The following is a 6,895-nucleotide window of genomic DNA, read 5'->3' as shown; positions in this document are numbered from 1 at the left end:
CTTAACAGGTGTTTCTTTATCCAAGACATGGTCTTGATACCCTATTTTGAATATTCTCAGAAATTGATTGGAGTCATTATTTAATTCTAAACCACAATTAAGTAGATATGGAGTAATCATAAATTTAAAGAAAATTTCATTGCTCCAATATTGAATGGTTCAACATAGTGTTTTACATTAAGACATCGAGTTTAATTAAAAAAGTTTTACATGGAAATCAAAGCCAATCTCCAATATGCTTGATTCCCACTGCCTCAATGTCCTTGCTGTGCTTCACTTGAGACAGAGATTTAGTCAGAGGATCGGCTACATTTGATTTCACCCTCGGATTTCCATTCCCTTATCATGTGAAATCGCTGCATGACATGTTTGACCTTCTGATGTTCCCTTGGCTCCCTGCCTGAACAATAGCTCCATTGTTATTACAATAGAGGTCTACTAGACCCTTAATCGAGGGTACAACACCAAGTTCACCATTGAACTTACAAATCCAAACTACCTCCTTAGCTGCTTCCAAAGCTGCCAAGTATTCGCCTTCATATTCGGCTTCAGTTGTAGAATCTGTAGTGGTGCTTTGCTTAGCACTCTTCCAACTAAAAGCTCCTCCATTTCGGCAGAATAAGTACCCTGACTGCGATTGGAGTCGTCTATGTCAGTCTGGAAGCTCGCGTCAGTATAACCTTCAACAACCAAATCATTACAACCACCATAGACTAGGAATTTATCCTTGTTCTTTTTCAGGTACTTTATGATATTCTTAGCCGCAGTTCAATGCGCCTCTCCTGGGTTTAATTGGTATCGGCTCTTAGCACTCAAGGCATACGATACATTCGGCCTAGTACATATCATAGCACACATGATCGATCCAATAAGCGAAGCATATTGAATTTGACTCATCCTCTCTCGCTCATCAAGTGTCTGTGCACACTGTTTCTTGTTGAGAGTTATGCCATGGGAGATGGGTAGGTGCCCTCTCTTGGCCCCTTCTTGAAAGGAATGGTGTCCTTCCAACAAGTGTATTATTCTGATAGAGGGTTCAGAATTATTACAGAGCTAATTCTTCAGTAAGGTTAATTGATCAGAATGCCTAGGTGGAGGCCGCTTCCGATCGGTAATATTAAGGTATAATTAATATTACAGCTTAATCTTAACTGAACCCTTTGGGTCGAACCCAATCGAACAATCGTTTCGAGACGACGAACCAATCCGAAGGATTTAATGAGTCGTCGGAGTTTTACGAACAAAGATGTCGGATATCGAGCCTAGGGCGTCGAGGCCGAGCGTCGCAAAATCAAAAGCAACAACTACGAGCATAGCAGTAGCTAGGCTAGACTAGCTTATCGCAAGCCTAGGTGCACCATGGTGTGCTAGGCGCGCCATGCGTGCTAGGCGCACTAGGCTGCCCATCGCAGCACCACCTGCGTGTGTGCGTGCCTTCGCATGGCAAAGCAGCACAACAGCCTGCGTGCATAGCTGCCTAGGCACTATCGCAGCACCATCGCAACATCGCGGTGCTGGGCACTTGTGTGTGCCTAGCACCATTGCTAAGCATCAAGCCATCCAGCATGCGTGGCTCGCTAGCAGCACGCATGCTGGGCCTTGCGTGTGTGTGTCTCGCACCATCGCAGGCCATGCACCATCGCACAGCACCATCGCAATGCCAGGCGCTTGCGTACGTGCGTGTGCATGTGCACCATCGCCTAGCACCAAGCCCCAGCATGCGTGGCTCGCTAGCACGCGTCGGAGGCCTCGTGTTTTCGAGGTTCAAGTAAGAGCGCTCCTTTTAATTTTTGCAATTATTGATTAATTAAAGTGTTTTAAATTCAGATTTAAATTCTGGTTTTGCTTTTCTAATTAGATTGAAAGCTTGTTTTAATTGATTTTAAAACTCGTTTTTTAACGATTTGGCTATCGAACCAAGATTTTTGGGTGGAATCGACATTCTGAAACAGATTCAACCCTTTTTGAGGGTTGTCCAGAAGCCAAATTCGAACCAAAAACCCAAGTTTTTAGGGTTTTTTCGTTTTTCAACGAAAATTTTAAATCTTTTTAAGCCTTGATTAATGCAAGCATTACAAGGTTAGATTAAATGCATTATTGCATCCCTAATCTACTGCTATTTTAATTATCCTTAAGCATAATTATGGAGTTTTAATTAGTGCTTGAGTTGATATGCTATTTGTCACACAAACTTAAATTTTCACAATTATGCAAATAAATTGTATTAATGTGTGAATGTTTGATGTGAATGTGTAATTTTAAGTTCCCAAGTATGTTAAAGATCTAATCTTTAAAGGTTTAAATGATTGGAACTCTAACCCTAAATTCCATATTGAACAAAATTTGGATTTTTCATTTTGGTTGATTAAAATCCATGAAGTTCAAATACTTGTGAGTAAAATTTTGATTAATCTTCATATTGGAAGATGTAACCTTGGTATTTTACACAAGTATGAAAGTTGGAAAATTTTTATCATTAGATGGTTAATTTATCTTTCCAACTCCCATTTGTCAAATCCATTATTAATTTACATATTGGCTAAATTAATTATGGACATAGCTATTACAATTTTAAGCATAAATGAAGACTTAAATTATTTCAAAAATAAAATTTTGGATGATTTAGGCTAGTGCAACGTTAAAATTGAATTTAATTAAGTTGGACTTATTTTATTTTCATTTTTGCCCTAAAATTAATTCTAAAATAAATTTAGATTAATTTTATGTCACACGTAAATCGGGATTAAAATCCCGAGAAATGGCACGCAAATCAAGGCAAAGGCACCCAAGCGCCACCAAGGCTAGCCGGGATGCTTAGCAGCCCACATGTGGCTGCTTATGGTGCGCACAGGGGTGTGCCTTGAGGGGCTGTTGTGTGGCATGGGAGTTTCGTGCTGCCGTAGTGCTAGTTGCGTGGCAGGGCTGCTGGAGTTGCTTGTGCGTGCTGCTGGGCAGCGAGGCAGCAAGCCCCACCCAGCTTGCCATATGCTGCCAGGCACCAGCTAGCAAGCTAGCATGCACAGTATGCGTAGCGAGCTGCTAGTGCTGGCTGGCGTAGCATGCTACGCTGGGCGTGGATGCTAGCACACAGCACAGCAGGGGCAACACATGGGCTGCCTAGCAGCCATGGTGCGCACCCACCAAGCGCTTGTGTGGGATATTTTGCTTAATTTTGAGCTATGTAATTTTGCGAAAATTTTTCCTTTTAAAATTATTTATGTAATTATTTTAACGAGGTTAGACCTCGGTTTTTCCGGCTTTTGCAAAATTTTGATTTTGACAAATTATGGGTTATGCCGACTTAATTAATCGGATTAATTAAGTATGGATGCGAAATTTAGTGGGAGCTTAGTTGATTGCTTGAGCAATTTGCTTTTAGAAGTAATGGATTAAACTACTTTGACTAGTTTTAATTAGGCGCGTTAATCGGATTAACCACCTAAGTTAGTTACTAGTTTTGCGTGTTTAATTATGTATTTCGTAAAATGCATGGGCCATTCACAAATAGTGAATGGGTGAATGAAAGATTGTATTCAAAACAGGTTATTGAAAAAGGCAACTAGTAGGGCCCAACTAGGATAGAAAATATGGACTGCGTTCCGTTATGTATTTTTGTAAATCTAAATATGGTCTGCAAACCGTTAAGTAGTTTTGTACTTTAGATTAATCTTAGTCGTACTAGCTAGTTATTTTATTTTGGCCAAGGTGTCTCAAGACGGCGTTTCGATGAAGACGAGCCAAGATGAAGACCCATGGAAATTGAAGATTTCAAGGGGTCATGCTAGTTGCCAAATGCATCAATTTATGCTTTATATATTATTGTTATATATGAATTTTAGATACATGTCTAGGATTTCATATGTTGCGATGATTAGTTAATTTCACTTAAATTAACCAACATAGAAACCCTTGGTCCCTTAAAATATTGAGCTAAAATTTTCCGTTCCAAGAACAACACTTACCGAACTAATGCGCGTATGTGATGGGCTTCGCCAAAGCGAGGCATCACTACTTCCCTAAGAACGTAAGGTATACTAGGTATACAAGTTGTCTTGGTTAAGCTCAATGATATCAGTAAGGAGTCCTTAGATGTCGTGGAAAAAGAGATAAAATGTCAAGAATGCATTAGATGCGACATTTTATCAAACCGAGAGTAGCTTAGAGCTATTAGCAATTGGATTGCTTAACTTAAGATATTTAATGATTAAGACAAGCCAAAGCATGCTTAACCATTTCTTGATCTTTGGGATCTCGGAATCATTTTATTCTCGCCCATAAGGGACAATTTATTAATGCGTGGATACAATGCTTAATAAGATTGAAAATATGCATGAACGCTTTAATTTCAAATTATTGGTTTATGAATGGTTTTTCATTTCAAATTCTTTCAATTGTAGAACAATGTCTGCAAGTAACTCAAACAACAACCAATTTTCTTTACGCTCAATTCTCGACAAGGAGAAGTTGAGCGGGCCAAACTTTCTTGATTGCAAAGAAATCTGCGCATTTTACTAATGCTTGAGCAAAAGGAATACGTCCTTAATGAGGAAAAGCCCGACGCTCTTAATGAGGAGGTCACTCAGGTTGCCCTTAACCGATGGAAAAGTGCCAATCGGGATGTCAAATGCATCATGTTGATCACTATGTCTCCAGACCTTCAAAAGACTTTCTTTGAAAAGGAGACGACTTTTGAGATCATTTCTGAGCTTCAGAATGTGTTTCAAGAGCAGGCCCGAACTAAAAGGTTCGAAACCCACAGGCAGATCCTTGAGAGCAAGCTCAAGAAAGGAGAGCCAGTCAGCCCGCATGTCCTCAAAATGATTGGATTATTTGAGAACATGGAAAGGCTTGATGCTGGGTATTCAACCAAGATGGCAATTGACATCATTCTCCACTCGCTTCACAAAGGCTATGATCAGTTCAAGATGAACTATAATATGCATAGCATGGAGAAAACCCTCACCGAGCTTCATGGTATGTTGAAGAAAGCCGAGCAAACCCTCAAGGATGAGGGCAGCATGACATGCTCATGGTGAGGAAGGGCAAGCCATTCAAACGTCCGGGCAAGAAGAAGAGCTTTAAAGGGAAAAAGAGAAATTTTCTGCCTAAGTCAAACACTTCCAAGGGCAGCAAGGATAAGAAGGTAGCCTCTTCCAAATCTGATTCCGAATGTTTCTACTGCAAGAAGAAGGGACATTGGAATTAAAAGGAAACTCTTGATTTGAGTAAACAAGACATGGGTATTGGGAATGAACACACTTGAGTGGAATTAAAAAGGCAACTCTTGATTTGAGTAAACCTTAAATTCGTAAAACTCTTAGTTATATTTTGTCGGGCCTCGACTAACCTTCGAGGCTTAGGACGCTCGGGTTGGGTTCGAGGGTACGATCCCGTCGGAGGCCTCGTGTTTTTGAGGTTCAAGTAAGAGCTCATAGTGGAGCGAAGCACGCATCAAAGGTATAATCTTTTATCCTTTCTTATGCTTTAAATTACGTTTTGCTTGTTAATTGCATTTATTATGGGGGCGGGTCTTGGCGGGTTTCTTTTCGCGTAGTGTGGGTCACTACGAAACCCTAGACTTCCATGTTGAATCATGCCAGTACCTTACTTATATAAGTACTTTGGCTCAATCCAATCATCCTCTTAGATCTATCCCTATAGATCTTGATGCCCAATATGTATTGTGCCTTTCCTAAGTCCTTTACGGACTCTAACTATTTAGTGTTGTTTCCAATGAGTAATATGTCATCGACATATAATACTAGGAATGCGATGTCACTCCCACTAACCTTCTTGTAGACACAAGACGCATCTGGATTCTTGACAAAACCAAACTTACTAATGGCTTCATCGAATTGCAGATTCCAACTTCTGCTTGCTTGCATTAGTCCATAAATGGACTTCTTAAGCTTGCATACCTTCCCAACATTGCTAGGATCAACAAAACCTTCCGGTTGTGTCATATAAACAGTTTCTTCCAAAATCCCATTAAGGAAGGCGGTTTTAACATCCATTTGCCATATTTCGTAATTGTAATATGCAGCAATCGCTAGGATTATCTAGACGGACTTAAGCATTGCGATTTGTGAAAAGCTTTCATTATAATCAACTCCGTGAATTTTCCTACAACCTTTTGCCACCAGTCTAGCTTTGTATATAAATACATTTCCATCTTTGTCTGTTTTCAATTTGAAAATCCATTTGCAACCGATAGGTGTATAACCTTCGGGCAAATTAACCAAGTCTTAGACTTGATTTTAAGACACGGAGTCCATCTCGGATTTCATGGCCTCTTTCCATTTAGTAGAGTCGGGGCTCATCATAGCTTGTTTGTATGTCGCTGGCTCATCTCCTTCCATAACTAGGTTGTCTTAATCTTCGGTTAAGACAATACTAAAGTATTTGTCTGGTTGAGATATTGGCCATTCCGACCTATGCTGGGTAATGGGTTGAGCATTTTTATTGTCGGTTTGACTCTGACCAATGTCAACAGCTGCTTCCAAAGCACTTTGATTGTCAGTTTTGTCATGTTAACTTTGTTGCTCTACCTCACGAACTTTGTCGAGTTCGATTTTCCTCCCACTTGTCATTTTGGAAAGGTGTTCCTTCTCCAAAAAGACACCATCACGAGCAACAAACACTTTGTTCTCGGATTTATTGTAGAAGTAATACCCCTTGGTTTCTTTTGGGTAGCCCACAAAGAAACACTTGTCCGATTTTTAGTGAAGCTTGTCATAAATTAATTTATTGACATATGCTTGGCAACCTCTAATCTTAGGAAAAGACAACCTTGGATGTTTCTTCGTCCGTAATTCTTATGGAGTCTTTTCGACAGCTTTTGACGGAGCATGGTTCTGTGTTAGTGCCGCAGTTAGAAGTGCGTGTCCCCAGAAAG

The sequence above is a fragment of the Chenopodium quinoa genome, unplaced genomic scaffold, assembly GCF_001683475.1.
Source record: "Chenopodium quinoa cultivar QQ74 unplaced genomic scaffold, ASM168347v1, whole genome shotgun sequence".
NCBI classification, from domain to species: Eukaryota; Viridiplantae; Streptophyta; class Magnoliopsida; order Caryophyllales; family Amaranthaceae; genus Chenopodium; species Chenopodium quinoa.
The sequence above is the reverse complement of the archived record's forward strand: the minus strand, read 5'-3'. Positions refer to the sequence as shown.